Source organism: Onychostoma macrolepis, chromosome 20, assembly GCF_012432095.1.
Source record: "Onychostoma macrolepis isolate SWU-2019 chromosome 20, ASM1243209v1, whole genome shotgun sequence".
Lineage (NCBI taxonomy): Eukaryota > Metazoa > Chordata > Actinopteri > Cypriniformes > Cyprinidae > Onychostoma > Onychostoma macrolepis.
In genome coordinates, this window is record NC_081174.1 from 31392548 (window position 1) to 31413643 (window position 21096).

The following is a 21096-nucleotide window of genomic DNA, read 5'->3' on the forward strand; positions in this document are numbered from 1 at the left end:
TGTGCATTGTCTTGCAGCATTTGTTATCTAGTTATAAATTATTGATTATCCACCTTATTTTTAAGGTAAGAGATGCACGGCCATTTGTAATTTGAATATGTGATGTCTCCGATTTCATTCACTTCCAGTAATTTCATATGTAGAAAACTGCTAAATGTGTTATGGAAGCTCATTTCTGTCATGGAATAAAACACAAAAAATCTAATTGCGAGTTATAAAGTCAGAATTGCGAGTCATTAAGAAATGTGAGATGAAAAAGGAAAAAATTAAAAGGATTGAAAAAAAAAAAATTCCATGATGTAAAGTCAGAATTCAGAAAAAAACGTAAAATTGCAAGATGAAAAAGCGAAATTACATATCAGAATTGCGAGTCGTGAACTCAGAAGACCGCGAGTCGTGAACTCAGAAGACCGCGAGTCGTGAACTCAGAAGACCGCGAGTCGTGAACACAGAAGATCGCGAGTCGTGAACACAGAATTGCGAGTCGTGAACTCAGAAGACCGCGAGTCGTGAACTCAGAAGACCGCGAGTCGTGAACTCAGAAGACCGCGAGTCGTGAACTCAGAAGGCCGCGAGTCGTGAACACAGAATCGCGAGTCGTGAACTCAGAAGACCGCAAGTCGTGAACTCAGAAGACCGCGAGTCGTGAACTCAGAAGACCGCGAGTCGTGAACTCAGAAGATCGCGAGTCGTGAACACAGAATTGCGAGTCGTGAACTCAGAAGATCGTGAGTCGTGAACACAGAATCGCGAGTCGTGAACACAGAATCGCGAGTCGTGAACTCAGAAGACCGCGAGTCGTGAACTCAGAATCGGAAGTCTTGCAACATTCACAAAAAACAGCTTGCTTCCAATGATTGCAAAATGATGGATAATGTTGCAATAGCATGCGTTCACCACATATAGTTGGCATTATTTGGCATAATTCAGCATGGCTTTGTGTTCAGATCTGGTTATCATATGCTGTTAATTCAGTGCTCACTCTCTGTCTTTGTGTGTCCGGTGATCTGAATGATGGTCTGTGGCCGACAGCGATGGGCCGTTAATTCAATGCTAACTGAGGCAGAGAGTCACGGATGATGATGATGATGGTCTGCTGTGCTCCTGGAGTTAATGACTATCGACAAGAGCAGCTTCTAGACCGCAGATCTGCTCGTCATCACAAACCACATCCATAGTCACCATATGTTAGTACATGTGTTGATATAATGTAATGTTAGTAATGTTAGGGTGCATAATAACAGTCATTTCAACACTTCTACTTGAAGTCTGTGTATATAATGCACACAATACACAGGTGTTCACAATACCAGGCATGATACGCAGAAGGCTATATTTTCAGAAACCAATTCGCATTTCATTTGTTACTTGCTGTCTTTGTAATCATTTGTGAGAAGTAGATGTACTAGCAATTTCTGAGTGACGATTGTTTCAAAGTAAATCCTATATTTTTGTTTTTTCAGTTTAATATTTACCAGTTCATACCTTTTAAAAAAAAGTATTATGCATTAAAAACATGCAAAATTGTGTTTTAATGCATTTTACTTTAAGGTACAATCATTAATTGTGCAATAGTGTAATGTACTCTGGTTATAAATCATTATTAAATATGCACAATATGATTAAAAATATTAATTAACTCTACTCGCAATGCCTTTGGCCAATTAAAAAAAAAAAAAAAAAGGCATCATTTTTGGTAACGGAAAGAAACTTTGTATTAAGACCCTCAAAATAGACATGTATGTATTTATTTATTTATCCCCCATTTTTTTTTACAATTATTTTTAAGATATACTGTATGACCATTCCAGAAATGTTTTACACACATTTAATTTCTGGGTCTTTATGTATGCATGGAGTACCATTAGGTATCAAAGGTTTTTTTTTTTTGGAAAATTATCTATATTTGTGTCCAAAAATAAATAAATAAATAGAATAAAATACTTTTGTCAATAAATGTTGCCTTTTCCCCATAACCCACACAATTTTGGACTGAATTTCATTGATTCATTGATACACATAAATGTGACCCTGCAGCACAAAAGCAGTCATAAGCAGCACAGGTATATTTGCAGCAATAGCCAACAATACATTGTATGGGTCAAAATGATCCATTTTTCTTTTATGCCAAAAATCATTAGGATATTAAATAAAGATCATGTTCCATGAAGATATTTTGTAAATGTCCTACTGTAAATATATCAAAATTTAATTTTTGATTAGTAATATGTATTGCTTAGAACTTCATTTGAACAACTTTAAAGGCGATTTTCTCAATATATTTATTTATTTATTTAAAAACTGACCCTTATGACTGGTTTTGTGGTCCAGGGTCACAAATATGTATGTCAATTGAACCATTGCAGCATGAAAAACTGATAACTTTTTTTCATCTGAAAGTGAACGTTTTTGCAAGTAAAATTGGATTTATTTTGTTAGAAAACTTAAGTTGTTTTGATATAAATATATATGTAAGGTTTATAGATTTGGAGCAATCGTGAGTTACAAATTCAAAGGAATTTAATAAAATTACATTAATTCCAATGGGGTTAATACTCATAATTATCAGATTATTATGTGCTTATAAATTTAATACAATGATATATTCAAATAAAATTTCTCATCAATATTGAAAAAAAATTATATTTTTTTTTATTATAATTTTTTTTTTTTACAGTAAAATTTTCAGAAGGACTTATTATTTTTGTTGTAACCCATGATGCAAAAAATGTTCTAACTGAAGAGCGAAACCCATCTCAGATCTGCATCTCCAGAGTCTCTCCCTTGAGAGGCAACAGAAACATTGTGTAGTTCGCTAAACGTTCAGTAACCTTCACTAGTTTCACTCTGTCCGCGAGGAATATTTGTGTTTTCAACAGGGAGCAACAAGCTGAACATAAGGACGTTTATGTTTTGTGTGTGTGTGTGTTTGGGAAAGGCCGGTGTGAGACGTCGTTAGCATATAGATGTGATTATCCGCCGGCTGTGGAAAATGGACTTCAAACGTCTCCCTGCTCACCTCAGGAGTCACTTAGACATCGCTATCCTTGGAAAATCAAATTATAGAGCCATTAATTTGTCAAGGTAATCCGGGCTGTCAGGTGCTCTGGAGAATCAATCTCGCAGGACTGCGTTCATCAAGTGCGTGATGCTAGTAGAAGTGAAGCATTATCTAATTAGCATGAGCGGCGGGAGTCGCGGATTTACATGCGAATGTTAATAATCACCAGCCTTACTAAAGTAAACACAAAGCTCTATTCTGTACTAACATACTTACACTGAATCTATATTTATTCTAAAATGAACATTTATGCTCTAAATCCACTGGAAGATCGCCACTGGAGGTCATGTGTTAGCACGAGCGTGGAATTTAGTAGAGATGCTATGACATGTTCCTATATCCAACAATATGATCAAACAATATGTTGTTGTCATTTCAGCCACATCTGAAATAGCACTTTAACTGAGAAGTTCAAGTAAACATGTTAGAAAACTTTCAAGGACTCATATTTAATACATGTGTGGAGTAAGAACATATTAGAACTAGTGCTGTCAAGCGATTAATCGCATCCAAAAAAAGAGTTTGTTCACATAATATATGTCTGTGTGCTGTGTATATTAATTATTGTGCATATTTAAACACACACACACATACAGTATATATTTTGAATTATATTTATATATATATATATATATATATATATATATATATATATATATATATATATATATATATATATATATATATATATATATATATATATATATATATATATATATTTATATTCACATAATTTATAATATGTATAAACATATTTAATATACATATATAACACTTTTTTTCTTAAATATATACATGCATGTGTGTGTATTAATATAGTCTATACATAATAAATAGAGTGAGTTTCTGCCAGCTTTTTTGTTTTAATTATTATTTTTTAAAACTCTAAATTTAATAGGATTTTTTTTTCAACATTTGTCAAAATTGCAAATTCCTTTATTTATATAGCGCTTTTACAATACAGATTGTGTCAAAGCACTTAACAGTATCAAATTGGAGGATAGAGTGTCAGTAATGTATAATGATAAGATTAAACACTCAATTTTCAGTTAAAGGCATTTCATTATTGAATTCAGAGATGTCATTGTCTAGCTCAGTTTAGTTTAAATAGTATCTGTGCAATCAAATCGGCGATAATCGCTAGAAATTAAGTGTCCCCAAATCCCACAATGCAATCCGCTTACCTTGACTTCGATGTGAAGAATGGCATTTATTTCTGTTTTCTTGACTCATTTTGATTCGACTGCCAAAATGTGGCATTTTTACACCAAATTGGATTAAAAATGCAAAATAGTCATATTTATTTCAGAAATAATAATTGAATGACTCTTGCTTAATTAAACATGCAACATAATAAGGTGATATGACATATCATAGGATGCTATGTGCAGTTTCAGATACTTTTGTGATAGTAAGCGGTGTAGTATAGTGCAGTATGTGGTAATCTGGTGCATCTCAATTCTCCATATGTAGAGCGTTAAATTAAACGCAGTTAGCCAAATGTTAAATAATTCTCATATTGTCTCCTCACCCTCTCGTCTGAGCTAATGTGCTCTGCTCTGAAACAGACATTAACATTACTGCTGTTAGAAATGCTGCTCATATGGAGGTAAAAGCAATATCGTGGTGTGTTACTGCCACAGGCTGCTTATTTGCGTGATGTAAATGTACATTCGTAACCATTATGAGGAGTAATTAAAGCAGAATGAAATCACAGATGAAAACACTGTGTTTGTATCAGAATAAATCCAGCTTTCAGACAATTCATGTGGAATTGAGGCTCGGCTAAAAAGACGCAAATCTCACCAAAATGTGCTTAATTGCCATGAAAATGTCTTAAAGCAAAAAATCTGAGCAGTCCCAAAATAGGCTTGATTTTATGACACATTTTATTCTTTTGATTGTGGAGTGAGATATAATCTGGACATGTTTTGACAGATTCATATGAATAATCAGGCGAAAGTGTCAGACGCTGTTTCTGAGGAAGACGGTTCTGAGACGTTCATTTTCTTCTTGGTTGCTTTTCCGCTAATGAGCAGGTAAAAGCTTAATTAGCCGTTGATAATAACATGGTATATTGGTTTATTTTTAAAAGTTTTTAAGATGCTGTGGGGTGTCTTTCACCATCTGTCAAGCTCTCCTCCAATCACATATGAGCTGTTTTGCTGGAAAAAGCAGCGAGTCGATGACGTTGCCTTACTGATCTGTGTTTTATTGTATCTTTGAAATGATGCAGAATCATTTAAGATCGATAAAATGTATGTTTTCTTCAAGTTCCGTGGGAAGATCCTGCTTATGTGTTCACAATAATTGAGCAAATAGATGGATGCATGTGGGTTTTTTCACTTCCCAGCAAACATAGGAAACTTTTTAGTGCAACCAAAGTTAAGTTCTATGCTATTAAAGTGTTTATAAATATTTTGAATCAACTTTTTTCTATTCTATTCAGTTTTCATTTTGTTTAATTACATTTAATTATTTTTGTATTTTTTATAGTTCTATTTAACTTTGTTTTAGTCATTTTTAAATTTTCTAATATTTCTGATTTCCATTTTTTGATTTTCTTTGTTTTTTGTGTAATATTTATTACATTTCAGCTTTATTTATACTGACAACCATTTTTTTTTTAGTTTGTTAACAATAACAACACAAGTGCAACAAAAAAGATGTCGTTTAGATGCATAATATCTGTTCATTTTTAGTAACTTTCACCGAATTTCATAACATTCCGATAAAGTAGCGATTTTTTAAATTTGCAAACAACACCAGAGGGTTAATATATTTATTTTATTTTATATTTTAAGTATATATATATATATATATATATATATATATATATATATAATATATAAAGTATATATTTTATAATATATAATGTTTTTATTATATTTTATATAGTTTTATATAGTGTTTTATATAGTTTAGTTTGAATAAACAATAACAACACAAGTTCAACAACAAAAAGATACAGTTTATGTGCATAATTTGATGCTTCATTTGTTAATTTTTATTACTTAAACCTAATTTATGTATTAGTTGTTTGCACAACAACACTTCTAATTTTAAGTTCAAGTTTTATATATAGTTGCAGTAGTGAAGCTTAAGTAAAATGGTATAAGGGTGTAGCACTTTAATTTAATGCAATTTTGTATCAGCCTGAAGTTATATGCTGGTGCTCTCTCTCTTTCTCTCTCTCTGTGTGTGTGTGTGTGTGTGTGTGTGTGTGTGCGCACTAGTTTCTCAGTAAGTGTAGTGTAAGGGTGTGACGGCCTTTCCGTTTATCAGCTCCATCATCGATCGGTTAAGCACGCTTTGGCCTCTATTGGCATCTCATCAGACGTAGGGGAAACGCAGGAGTGCAAGAGGTGCAATTAGCACATCCCTGGAGCATCAGAGACTGACAGCCAATTGGCTGTGAGGACCGCTGTCATTACATGCCCCATCCATCCAGCATCCAATCAGATCCCCCCTGCCTTAATTGGCTGTTGGTTCAGGTCCGCTAGACCTGCTGTTGATGGAGCCGTGAAGTTACACATGAGATGTATTTGAGCACTGAAGCAGAAAGCTGTGAGTGTTAACCGCACAGATGAATACTTCTGCACTGGTAGCAGTGTGTCTTTAGTGTGATTGTGTTTCAGTTTAGTCATGCATCAGTATTGATCATATTTGGAGTTACTACTAAACTTTTACTCATTCTGCGGCGTTTGTTCTTCAGACACTTTTGGACTTGTAGTTGCCAAAAACTTACTGGCAGTTCCCTGGCAACCACCCAAAACACCTTTGCAATGCTCTGGCTACCGGCCAGAACACCTTAGCAACACCCTGGCAACCATCTGTCACACTTTAGTAATGCCCTAGTAATCATCTTTAGCGATTTAACAATGGCCAGCCTGCAGAATATCTTCGAAACAAGCTGGCAACCATCTAGAATACCTTAGTAATGCCTTGGCAACCACTTAGAGCGCTATAGCAACACCCTAGCAATGACCCAGAATATTTTAGCAACACCCTGACAACCACTCATAACAACCAAGTATCATAGCATTATAGAGTATAGAGTATTATAGAGTTTTATGTGGTCAGACAACCTTTCTTTTTTTCAAAAATGTTTCCAGAACACTTCAGCAATACCCTGGCAACCACTCACAACACCTTAGCAACGCCCTGGCAACCACCCACAACACCTTAGCAATGCCCTGGCAAGCACTCATAACACCCTAGCCTTATAGCAGTGAGTTTTGTGTGGTCAGTCATCCTTTGTTTCTTCTAAACATCACCAGAACACTTTAGCAATGCTTGGCAACCACTGTGAACACCTTAGCAACGCCCTAGAAATCATTCATAACACCTTAGCAACGCCCTGGCAACCACTCATAACACCCTAGCATTATGGCAGTGAGTTTTGTGTGGTCAGAGACCCTTAATTTCTTCCAAAAATCACCAGAGCAGTTCAATAACACCCTGGCAAGAACTCAGAACCCCTTAGCAATACCCTGGCAACCACCCACAACACCTTAGCAATGCCCTGGCAACCACTCATAACACCCTAGCCTTATAGCAGTGAGTTTTGTGTGGTCTGGCATTCTTGGTTTCTTCCAAAAATCACCATAACACTTCAGCAATGCCCTGGCAACCACACAAAACACCTTAGCAACACCCTGGAAACTACCCACAACCCCTTAGCAACACCCTGGGATAATGACAATGAGTTTTGTGTGGGCAAATACCTCTTGTTTCTTTCAAGTTGTGGCATCGTGAGAGGTTGTGTCATAGAGGGAAGGTATGTGCCATCTAGATGGCTGGAGCATGGGAACTACAAACCAAGATGGCCACCTGGTCCCGAACTACAGTTACCATGTTCCTCAGCGGGGGAGGCACAGCTGTTGGGAATGAAGGGAAAAAGCTGATGATGAGCTGGGAACAAAAGGGACTTGGATTCTTCTTGTGGGTGAATGTGGAGAGAAGCTGGACAATGTTTTTCTCTGTTGTAACTTTTGGTTTTTGGAATTGATGATTAAAAAAAAAAAAGAAGAAACAACTTGTAACTTGACCTCAGCCTGGACTCAATTTGTGAAGCAACCCACACTTTGATGATACCCTACCTCTCACAATGCCACAAAGTATATAAAAATCTAGTCAGTTCAGAAAATCTTTTATAGATTATGCAGATGTTTGTCATGAGATATATATTATAATAGTTATAATCAGTAATCCTAATCAACATTGCTGTATGTTGTTGTGTGAGTAAACAGTCAATTTGGTTTCAAAGGAAACCTTCAGAAGTCTGAATAAACTGTTTGTTGTCTGGATCTGGAGCTCTTCTCGATTCTCCCTGAAATGCAGTTTAAAAGCCTGTTTGGTTATTGTGAGCGTGAGCTCGTGAAATCAATCCAGCAGACTGAACGGAAATGACACTGTCATGATGGATTTCCATGTCTGCTCGGCACTAGAAACGGATGAACGGAGAACTGCAAAACGGTGTCACAAGAAGAATGGGATAAACCGTGTCTCCCTCTTTCATGGCTAAATATAGATCTTAAAGGCGAAGGGAGCAGCTCTTTGGATGTTCAGATGCATTCTGGTCTCCATGTTTAAAGTTTCAGATCAGTAATCCTACAGTCTGTGTGTGAACTAGTAATAATGATGCTTGTCTGTTATTATTAATGCCTGAAATCTTCAGATTCATTTGCTTGAGCCCGTGGAGGTTACTGGAGATGAGCAAAGAGAGCGTGTGATATTCCAGTGATGGTTAATTGGTCAGGATCGAGGTGAAGCTGGCTGGAATGATGAAGAGGGATTTCTTGTCAATGTTCGTCTCGCTGGGAACATCTTTCTTGTCAATCGGCGGCCCGGCTGACTCAGGCTCAGGCATCTCTACAGGCGTATTGATTTTTAACATCAAAATCAGGAGCTCCTGAAAGTTTCATGGCTTGAGCTGCAAATAGAACTTGTGTTGTGTGGAAGAAGAACTTCCAATGATCAGTAGCTTTCTTCAAAATACAGTTTTTATAGCAGTTCAACTACAATCAGTATTGTTGTAAACTGTGTGTGTGTGTGTGTGTGTGCACATACACACACACACACACACACACACACGTTTGTTTTTGTGAATTGTGGGGACTCTCCATAGGCGTAATGGTTTTATACTGTACTTACTGTATGTGCTATTGTCCTACACCAACCCTACACCTAAACCTACCCCTTACAGGAGACTGTGCATTTTTACTTTCTCAAAAAAACTCACCCTGTATGATTTATAAGCCTTTTGAAATATGGGGACATGGGGAAATGTCCTCATAAGTCACCTTCTCCTTGTAATACCTGTCATACCCTTGTCATTATACAAATTGTATGTCCTCATTTGTCACAAAAACACGCACACACACACACACACACACGCAAACACTTGTTGTCAGTAAGATTTTTTTTATGTTTTTGAAAGAAGTCTCTTCTGCTCACCAAGGCTGTATTTATTTGCTCCAAAATACATAAAAAATTGTGAAATATTATTGCAATTTAAAATAGCTGTTTTCTATGTGAATATCTGATAAACTGTAATTTATCGCTGTGAACAAAGCTGGATTTTCAGCATCATTACTCTCTCATCATTACCCCTGACAGACTTGTGTATGGATTAACTGGTTCTTGCCATGATTATAGCCGTAGATGCTGCGTTAAGAAGAAACCAACCAACTCCAGTCTTCAGTGTCACATGATCCTTCAGAAATCATTCTAATATGCTGATTTGTGTTGAAAACAGTTGTGCTGCCCAATATTTTTGTGGAAACTATGATACATTTTATTTTTCAGGACTCACAGATGAATAGAAAGCTCAAAAGAACAACTTTTACTTTAAATAGAAATAGAAATCTGGCACTGTTGATCAATTTAATGCGTCCTTGATGAATAAAAAAAAAAAAAAACATAAACTAAAACCCTAAACCTGTGAACATTTCAACTTTTTATATGATATTTTTTACTTTTTTTTTATTTTTTATTTTTTTATTGATCCCTCCAGCAAAATTTTATCTAATTTTGGTGTTTAAGAAGAAATATGTGAAATAACGTGCAAATAAAGCAGTTCAAAAGGGGGTCGACTAAAACCGGTGTGGTCAGATCTTTCTGTGTGACTGATCGGCCGGTGGCTGTTTTAACACTTATTTGACTGACAGGCAGAGACTGACAGCTAATTGCACCACTAGCAGATTTTAAGCATTGCTGTTTCCACGACTAAAGGATCTGACATCACCGGAGGCTGCTGGAAACCCAGACTGCCTCTAAAATTAGCCGTCTTAAAGTGTGACCACACGTCTGATGACAGCTTCGTAACACATCACCTCCTGATATCGACACGGCCGGAGAGAATCTCGGACTTTATCACACTCTACATCGTGAATTATATCTGAAAATATCTGAATTAAATATACATTCACTAGCATCAGAAGTGCCAGTAAAGACATTTATACTGTTACAAATGATTTCTAATTTAAATAAATGCTGTTCTTTTGAACTTACTATTCATCGGTGAATCCTGAAAAATAAAATGCATCACAGTTTCCACAAAAATATTGAGCAGCACAACTGTTTTCAACATTGATGATAATCAGAAATGTTTCTCTAGCAGCAAATCAGCATATTAGAATGATTTCTGAAGATCATGTGACACTGAAGACTGGAGTAATGATGCTGAAAATACAGCTGCGCATCACAGAAATAAATTACAGTTTGGCATATATTCACACTTTTATTAAATTGTAATAATATTTCACAATTTTTATTGTATTTTTGAACAAATAAATGCAGCCTCGGTGAGCAAAAGAGACTTTAAAAAGCATTTAAAAACATGTTCATATTGCATTATGAAATGTTTGTAATACATTAAATATACATTGTAATGCCTCCTATACTGTATTGTATGATCTCATGAATAATTGTAATCTCATTTATAATGCATTGTGTTACAGAAAGTATATTGCATAATATATAATGCATCATAAAGCACATTTATAAATATCTTTTTAATGCATTATACATAAAGGCTTTAAGTAAACTCTTACTGATGTTTCTTTAGATTATAATCTTATTGAAAGCAGAAAGCATCATGAAATTTGCCAAACTATATTTAATAAACCAGCACACAGAGGTCAGGAGTTTGTGAATGATTGAATTCTGTGTGAATCTGCTGGGTTTTCTGCGGGTTGGAGTCTGATTTGTCAGGCAGGGCTCGTGATGGACTGCATGCAAAGACGTTCCACATGCAGTCTTACAGAAATCCACGTCGCGCGAACGCACATGCGACGTTCACACGCGCAAACACTCGCTGACACCTGCATTATTGATGCTCTCTGCTCATAAGACTGAAACGCAGAAATGATCTAATGAATAAATGATCAGCTGATGATTACAGCGAACCGAGGAAAAACACTGCAGATCTGCTCCAAAACATAGTCAGCCTAAAAGCATCACAAATACAGTCTGAGCGTGAAGCCTGTTTGCAAATGCATGCATCAGCATTAAAAGCCTGTCCTCTGAGCACATTAAATGTGTCCTTCGTGGAAAAGATAATCCTTGTGTGAAGGACGCATGTGAGAAATAAAGCGCTGAGATCGAGGGACAGGCTTCGTGTCAGAAGAGCACCTGTGATGGTTTATAATAATGCCTGCTTGGACATCTTTGGTTTTGTGTTTTATTTTTGCCAAAATAAAACCAAAACTGAGTGCATTCAATCCAAACTCTTTTTGCTTTTTATTCTTTTTCATGTGTTTCATGTTTCTGTATGAGCTGAATACACCAAAGGCAGCTGAAATGTACAAAGTGTAATGTACATTTTCTTTTTTTATATCAGTAAAATGAATAGAAAAATGTAGATTGCAGATTGTTATTATTATTATTATTTTAATTTACTTTTTGTAGGACAAAGGATCATAATTTTGTTGTGTTTTTGTCATTTTTAGTATTTTTTTCAAATATGTCTATATCCTTTTTATTAATTTTTATTTTAGTTTTAGTTATTTTGGTACATTCAGTTAAAATAAATTAAAATAGGAAATAATGCCTTGGCAACTAGCAGAAATGAAATATTAATATTCCATTATTAATATTTTTCATTTCAAGCAAAGAAAGGTTTAATTTAAGGCTTTAATGATTTTAATTTTAGTTTCAGTTTTAGTTAACTATAATAACCCTGGTGATTACAAAAGAAAATGTATTCTTATTACTGTGAAACAATTACAAATTATTTTTCAATGCTTTTTTATTAAAATGCATTACAGCAAATGATTGTTACGTACAAGTGTTTCATAAAAATATTTGTATTTTTTTATTAGATTTTTTTTTTGCAGTACATTGATAACACAGCCCTGCATGATTTGAAAAAATATGATTAGCAAACAAGGCTTAATGTGACCTAATTTGACGATGCTGAGAAAAATATCAATAAAAATATCACCAAAAAATCACAAAAATCAAATTCCTACATATATTCCTACATATATATAATCAATTATATATATATAATATATATAATCAAATTCCTATATATATATATATATATATATATATATATGAGCTATTCAAAATATCGTGATTGGAGCGTTATTTAAAGGTTAAAATGGTTTCTTACAAAGTTCTACTAACTTTTTCACCCAAAATATAACGTTATTTGAACGTAATATTTTAAGAACATTATCCCCTTATCCCAACATTATGTCCAGTTTTCTTGTCATTATTATAAAGTTATTTAAATGTTACAAAAATGTGTTTTTTTTTTTCAACATTCTTGCTTTCTCACCCAAGGTTCTAACATACACCGTCTAGTGCTACTTGGACACGTCATCAGTGAAGAACCCGAGGTCAACAGGTGTTTCGGGTCTTTAATCAACAGACACCCTCGCCCAGGCGACCCTACCGGGGGTGATCAGTCCCCGGCCTGTGTCCAAGTGGCATGCTACTCCATGGATCCCCCCTCCGGATCCACAGCCATCGTGAGGCTTTTTCAGCAGCCTGAGAGATGTTCTTTATGGCTTGCCTGCACAGTTGACTTTTAACTCCAAGGAGTTTTGAGTGTTCGGAGCAACGACTGTCCAGCAAAGCCCCGGCAACCTGCGTGCTTTCCAGCCGCCGCTCCTGCACTCCTCCACCAACTCCACATACTTGGCTCTCTTGCGCTCATTTGCCTCCTCCAATCTGTCTTCCCAGGGGACAGTAAGCGCCACTATGACCACCTGCCTGGTCGACTCCGATGTTATCACCATGTCTGGGCGGAGTGAAGTGGCCGTGATGTGATTCGGGAACTTGAGCTGCCTTCCCAGGTCCACTTGAAGGTGCCAGTCTCTTGCATTGGCGAGGAGCCCACCTGGGCAGCGTGGCTGCTGTTGTGCCTTCTCCCCAGCTCTGACAAAGGAGATGGTATGCTTGGAGGGATGCTGACTCAAACTGCTCTGAATCGCTGCGGTGATTGTAAAGCCCTGAGGACCTGATCATGGCTCCAGCGGTACCGCCCATCCCCCAAAGCCTTAAGACAGCAGCTGAGGATATGCTCCAGTGTGCCGCTCCTTTGGCACAGTTGGCATGCTGGTGAGTCTACCAAGCCCCAGCGATGTAGGTTGGATGGACTGGGTAGAAGGTCATACACCGAACTGATGAGCAACTTGATGCGCAGTGGTTCAGAGCTCCACAACTCTGCCCAGGTGCTTGGCGTTCTCCCACCTAGTCCAGGCGCCTTGCTGTCGCATACCGACCATCTTGGTCAGGCGATCTTCCTCCACCTCTGCCTGCACCTCATTCTGCACCAACTGACGCTTCTCCCTCCCTCTTGCTTTGTCATAGCGTGGCTTAGAAAAACTGCCCAGGCCTGCACGTCCCACCGCCATGTTGCCAACCAAGACACCATGCCTCAGCCGTACCTCCGCTCTGTCCACCGCTTTTTGTGCTTGCCACTTCCTTCCCGTCTTAACGCAGATTGCAGCTGAGGAGACTTTGGCATCTGAGGAATCTCGATACATCAAGACCTCCTGGGCACGCGTGACCTTGAACTCCTCGGACAAGCTGCTGATGGGAAGCTGCAGCTTGGTGGACTGACCATAGAGGGCAATGTTACTTAGGGACCGTGGGAGCCCTAACCACCTCCTGAGGAACTGGCTGATGTTCTCTCCAGTGCTTCTACCGTTGTCATGGGTACCTCGTATACGAGAAGGGGCCAAAGAAGCCTCGGCAGGATTCCGTGCTGGTACATCCAGGCTTTATACTTTCCTGGAAGCCCTGACTTGTCGACTGCAGTGAGCCAGTTCGCCACGTCGTTCCTGGTTTGTTGGAGAGCGGCTGAGGCCTTCAGGGAGCTGTCAAAGATCTTCCCCAAGCTCTTGACTGGTCTTTCTGTTACTGATGGAATTTGTGACCCCTCCAGGGTAAAGCGGAACCGGTCGGCCACTTTGCCTTTCTTTAAGATCAGGGACCTGGATTTGGCTGGCTTAAAACTCATCCTTGCCCATAGGATGAGACGTTGGAGCCCCTGAAGAAGCCATCTGCACCCTGGAACTGAAGCTGTTGTCACAGTTAGGTCATCCATAAAGGCTCTTATGGGTGGCTGCCGAGTACCAGATCTAGACATGGGGCCTCTACATTCCACCTCTGCTGATTTGACGATCATGTTCATGGCTAGAGCGAAGAGCGGTACCGAGATTGTGCAGCCGGTAATGATACCCTTCTCTAGCCGTTGCCAGGCAGATGTTACCGTTCCTGATAAAACTCTCAATCTGAAACTATTGTAGTAGTCCAGAATGAGGTTGCGGATCATCTCTGGCACATTAGATTAGATTAGATTAGATTCAACTTTATTGTCATTACACAAGTACAGGTACAGGGCAACGAAATGCAGTTTAGGTCTAACCAGAAGTGCAATAGCAGCAAGTGCAGTATATACAATGGTTGAATAAGTGCAGGACAAGGATATGTACTGAATATATGTATAAATATATATAGAAAGATGGATATTAATATAAACAGAATTTACAGGTGAATATGTATAGTGAATAAATATACAGATGGCTATTACTATAAACATGATTTCTTGTCAGAGCTTGTTTGACCAGCTTGTGGGGAATAGACCCATGGGCATTGGTAAGATCCAGCCAGAGTACAGCAAGGTCTCCTCTGTTCTCCTTTGCTTCCCGGATCAACTGGCTCACCACTCCTGTGTGTTCTAAGCATCCAGATACTCCTGGGACTCCCCACTTCTGCACTGAGGTGTCTATGTACCCGTTTTTCAAGAGGAACTCCATTAGCCGTTGGGACACAATCTTAAAGAAGATTTTCCCTTCGACGCAGAGCAGCGAGATTATACGAAACTGCTCGATGGTGCTTGCATTCTCTTCTTTGGGTGTCCAGAGCCCCTCGTCTGATCTCCATTGGGGAGCCGCTTTCCCTCTCTGCCAAAACACCTTCAGGATTTTCCAGTCGAACAAGTAGTTTTGGGCACTGTTTATAGACCCTATAAGGTACTCCGCTGGGACCAGGAGCGGAACTTGATCTTGCTGCCATTACTTTTCTCACCCAAAATATAACGTCAGTTGAACATTTATTTTTAATATTCAAAAACATTGAAATGTCGAGTTTTTATCTTGTGCTTCGACGTTATTTAAAGGTTACAAAACTTTTTAGGACATTCATGAAGTACAAATAACATTATGAGGACTTTCTATGAAACTTGATAACATTCTATAAACGTTACTTTAAGAATGTTTTGTCCTAACATTCATGCAACATTTTAAAAAGTGTGAGAACATTCCCTCGGGCCTCGGGTCCAAAAGCATTGATTTATGAGGTTGAGATGTGTCTGTTGTAGAGGTTTGATATCGAATCTCATCACTTTTGCTCCTCTGTGGACTTCATTCTGCCGTGGTTCAGCTCTACCCCGCAGCAAAATCATCGGCCGTTCACCCTCAGAAAGAAAGTTTCTCTGAAGGGCAAACGTGAATTGGAAGCAGCTTGGTAAAACAAAGGAGGGAAGTGTTTTTGGAGTGTCACACAGCAGCAGCTGGAGGAAGCGCTTCGCCGTAATGATTCTTTAATTGAGCCGCTTTCGCTTTAGCTCCGTTCGTACCTGATGGATCCGTGATAAAGCTTGTCATTAAGTTCCTCATCAGTCTCTCTCGCTGGAGAGCAGATCATTTCAGACGCATTGTTTCCAGCGCTGATGACGCGTCTCTGTTGATTTGAATGGAGCTGATGGGAACGCTTCACATTCAGATGCTTGTTGGGCCGTGATTGTGCTAAATAAACCATTCATTCAATCAAACTCTTACTTTTCAACTTGTGCAATTTCATGGTTTTCATGTTTCTGTATGAGCTGAGTACAGTAGGAGGAAGAGTCTGGAGAAATGCACATGTTTTTAACCATAAAATCAACAGAAAAATAGAATAAGTTAGAATTAAGAATTAAGCTTTTTTGTAGGTCATTTAAATGTTTTTATTGTTTTAAAATGATGTATAGTAATTACAAAAGGTGTCCTCATTAATTACATTTCTAAATGATAATATTGTAATTAAATAAATTAAAATGTAATAAAGTAAATGCTAGCATGATTATACTTACAACTTTTACAATTTATTAATTTATTTTTGCATGTGCATTTCCAGTAATTTTCAGTTTTAATATTATATAAATTATATAATTTCAATGTATTTTTGCACTACTTTAATGATAATTAGGAATTTCCTTTAAAATTTTAATTGTCGAAAAAGTCACAATGTAAAAAAAGTCAGATTTTAAAATGATTTTAAGTTTCATTTATATATATATATATGTATATGAAAAATGGGAAAATGTGCTGAATTGTAAAAAAAAGTCACAGTGTGCAATATAAATAAATAAATAAAGTCAGACTTTAAAATGTCTTCAGTTTTAATTAGAATTATTTTGATTTAGTATTATTTCAATTGTATTCCAATTGTTGAATTACATTATTGATAATTGGGGAAATGTGCTTAATTGTCAAAAGTCACAATGTGCAATGTCTTTATTTTCAGTTTGATAATATGTAATATAATTTATTTATTTATTTTGCTGTGATGTAACCTGGATATTTCTTGACAGGTTTTGAGAGACTTTTTTGCATTTGCATAGAGGTTTTGCATTGCATCAGTTTTACATCTAAGACACCTGCTGTCATCGACAGACAGCATCTCATCTTTAACAGAGTCCCACTGTCCAGTGTTCAGACTCTGTCTTGTTTTATTATTCCTGAGCAGCTCCACGAGCCCGAGATCTGTTCTAGTGTTCTGAGTCTCCGTACGTCTAGATAATGCATGACGTACTGCTGCTTCTGCGACCCTCACTGATCTGCTAAATATACAGCAAGAAGCTTTGAAAACACACCGAATTTTAATGAGTAAGAGTATTTCTGCACACATGCATGCATGCATGCATTATATTTTGTATGTCAATTTTTTATTTTAATTTGTTTATTTAATTTACTTTATGCGTATGCATTTTATTTTGCACATCTGCTTTTATTTTTAATTTAATTTATTTACTCTATTTATTCGTGCATACATTAATGCATCATCTGCATGCATGCGTTCTATTTTGCATGTCTATTTCTATTTTTTAAATGTAATTTAATTCTATTTTGCATGTATTTTTTATTTTATTTATTTACTCTATGTATGCATACATACATTAATTTATTTATTCTCTCCATGCATCCATTCTATTTTGCATGTGTATTTTTATTTTATTTTATTTTATTTACTTCATTTATTTCTGTGTGCATGCATGCATGCATTATTTTGCTTGTCTATTTTTATTTATTTTATTTTTAATTTTAATGTAATTTTATTTACCCCATTTATTTCTGCACACATACATGCATGCATTCTATTTTTATTTTATTTTATCGACTCAGTGAAATCTCCTGAAATATGAAGGAACAGCCTCTGAAAGCCTGTCTGGATTGTTTATATTTGCATGTCATTCATTCTGTGATCTAAAAGTAAAAGTACCATGGTAAAGCACCCATAAATAGATGTTGTTCCAGTCTGTGTCACTGTACGCTGCAGTAATGCAGTGCTGTGCTTGTTGCCATGGCTCTGCATGCAGCAGACATTTGACAGCACTGATACAGACGAGCTTTTATCCTCCGCTGGACGTGATTGTAGGAGATTATGAGCCACATTAATTACTTTCAATCTTAATGGCTCTCTTTATAATAGAACATTTTCAATTTTCCAGTAATTGTCCTTTCACTGAATGAAAACTCGTGGTCGGAGCATGTGTGCATAAGTCACGAACACCTACATCTAAACCTACATCTAATGACTTTGCTTCCTTTTCATGTCCTGATTTTAGTTTAGAACAACAACACTAACCCACATGATGCGGTTGTTTCCATTTCTTTCGCTCACAAACTGTGCAAACCTGAAATCTGTTCAATAAAATAAACAGACAAAGATTATTTTATTATAAAATATAATTGCATTTATCATATAATGTTTTATTATTATTAAAATAATTATTTATTATTTTAAAAATATTTATGTAAATTATTGTATTATTTTTTATGTTATTTGGTATTTTATAAAATATGATTTTATTTTTTTTATTTTAAATTTATTTGAGCAAATATTATAAACTTTTATTTATTTTATTAAAAATTATTTTGTTATTTTATTTAATGTGGCAACATTGAACTTTACCTAAAAACCTGATGTTTGGGTTTAGGTTGGTTGTGTTTTTTTTTTATATAGTTTGTGATTTGCTTATTATGTTAAGTGCTTTGCAAAGCTCCTTAATTTAAAGAAGCTTGTTTATAACATTATTCTGCTTCACAGATACTGTAAGTCAGCTTTACTCACATTCATTATTATTTTACAGCCAGGACAATCCCAGAATGCATAGCACAAAATCCATTGAAGATGAGAGAAATGTCGATTATATAGAGGTGCGTATAATTCTTTAAGAGATGTTTTGATAAAATGTGCAATCTAATTTAAAAATAGACTATTTTATCAACCATTAGTGTGCTGTTTTTATGTTTATTAGTGTACCGTGTTGTTTTCTCAGTCTCTTGTGTGTCCGTCACATGACCAGGGTTATTAATTATTTATATATTAGAAGTGTGTTTTATGTTTTAGAAGCATTGTTTTATTATTATTATTATGTTCTTAAACACTTGTCGAGATGTTCATTATGAAATTAATTTCAAACTTGTGTTGACTGCCTTCTGTAATGCTGCTAACAGGGAACATTGTCAGAACGTTTTGCCAATGTTCTCTCCACATTCTTCCAGTAACGTCCAATCAAAGTTATCTGAATCAAAGAAAACGTTCTCAAAACATTGTTCATGGAACATTTTTCCTGAAGTGTTTCAGTCAAACATTCGTCTAACACTTTTCTAACAGAAAACAGAACGTTCAAAAAATATTCAAAAGTAACATTCTCATAATGTTTACAAAATCATACAATGTAACGTTCCTTTAAAATTCACATAACCAAGAAAATACATTTAAATAACATTCAGAAAAAAAGTGTTTCCATAACTTTAATGAGAATGTTATCAAAACGTTCTTAGAACATATTTTTGTTAGCTGGTTAGTTGCGCTCAGAGTCTTTTAAGTTGAAATAGAAGATTAAATGCGTGTTGAGAATAGTAATATTTTAGGATGTTTGCTGTGCAAAATATAACACTGTAAAAAAAAAAAAAAAAAAAACATAATTTTACAGAAAATAACTCTAATTGTTTTTACAGTAGTTTTCTGTTATTTCAAATTACATTCAAAAATAGGTAAAATTACAAACACTATCTGTAAATTAACAACTTGACTGTTATTTTAGGTACTATATCATTAAAGACAAATTACAGTATTTTTTTCTTTTTTTATAAAGGAAAATTACTGTATTATTTTGACAGTATTTTTTGTGTTATTTTAAATTCTGTAAAATTTCATACAATATCTGTAAATTAACAACTTGACTGTTATTTTAAATATTATTCCATTAATGACAAATTACAATAATTCACATTTTTATACAAAAAGTTACTGTATTATTAATACAGTATTTTTTTTTCTTAAATTATGTACAAATTTTCTTAAAATTACAAAAATAATCTATAATTAAATAATACTGCTCATTATATTAAAGGCTTATGTCCATACTAAAAATGTAATGTTCTTCTTTGTCATTTTAAAGTAAATCTGATCAATTTTATATTTAGGTGTATTTTCACATTCAAACTCTGTAATTTAATATGGAATAGAAATAGAATATATATATATATATACAATATAAAATCAGCCTTAAAATCTCCAAATCATGTAACCGTGCAAGAAAAAAATGTATTGCATTAAAAATGTTTTATTTTTATAAAGAAAAAATCAACCACTAGAGAGTGAGCGTATAAACAACATTAGTAAACATTCTAGAGTATATTAACTGAAACTGACACATGAAACTAACGTGATATTTATTACTTCATATGTAAATGCTTTCTTTATTTTACCAGATTACTTCAATTTTTCCTGTTAGTTTGCAAAAATCAGGCAACCGGTTTCTTAACTTGTTAAAATGTGTGTTTCAGATCAGTCCCTTATGAGACAATAGCATGCTGTCTATGTAGACAGCGAGACAGCTCACTAGGTTTAGGAGCAGAACTAATATCTTGTTCGAAGTTGTTGACCCATGAACACTGAATCAAACTCATTCGGATCTTTCTCCTCGGATTTTTTGTCAATTTTTCTCATCATAGGAATGAGTGAGTTTTGACTGACAGTACGATATCTTCTATAAATCCCTAGAAAGTAAGCAGTGATTGATGTGCTGTTTAATTTCTGTTGCTGGTTGTTGGGACGGTGACAGTCTGAGACTGATATTAGGACAGTATATTACAGCGTCTGGAAGTGTAAAACTCATAAACAGAAAGAAGCTCAAAGGATTCAAGATGTTTTATTTTTCTATATGAAATGTGGAATTATGGGATTGCATTTGTTACAGATATTTGATTTTAAGACCTTACTCTTCAAGGAACGTGGTGTCCACA

At 35.7% G+C, this 21096-nt stretch overlaps 1 long non-coding RNA gene across 1 annotated transcript in view; it reads left to right on the forward strand.

The window, feature by feature from the left end:
- Positions 1 to 21096, forward strand: part of LOC131527779 (uncharacterized) — a 49830-nt gene that overhangs the window by 26647 nt on the left and 2087 nt on the right. Inside the window, exon 2 of the long non-coding RNA XR_009267742.1 lies at positions 18933 to 18999. This is a non-coding gene — a long non-coding RNA (uncharacterized LOC131527779). The remainder of the gene's footprint in view (positions 1 to 18932; positions 19000 to 21096) is intronic.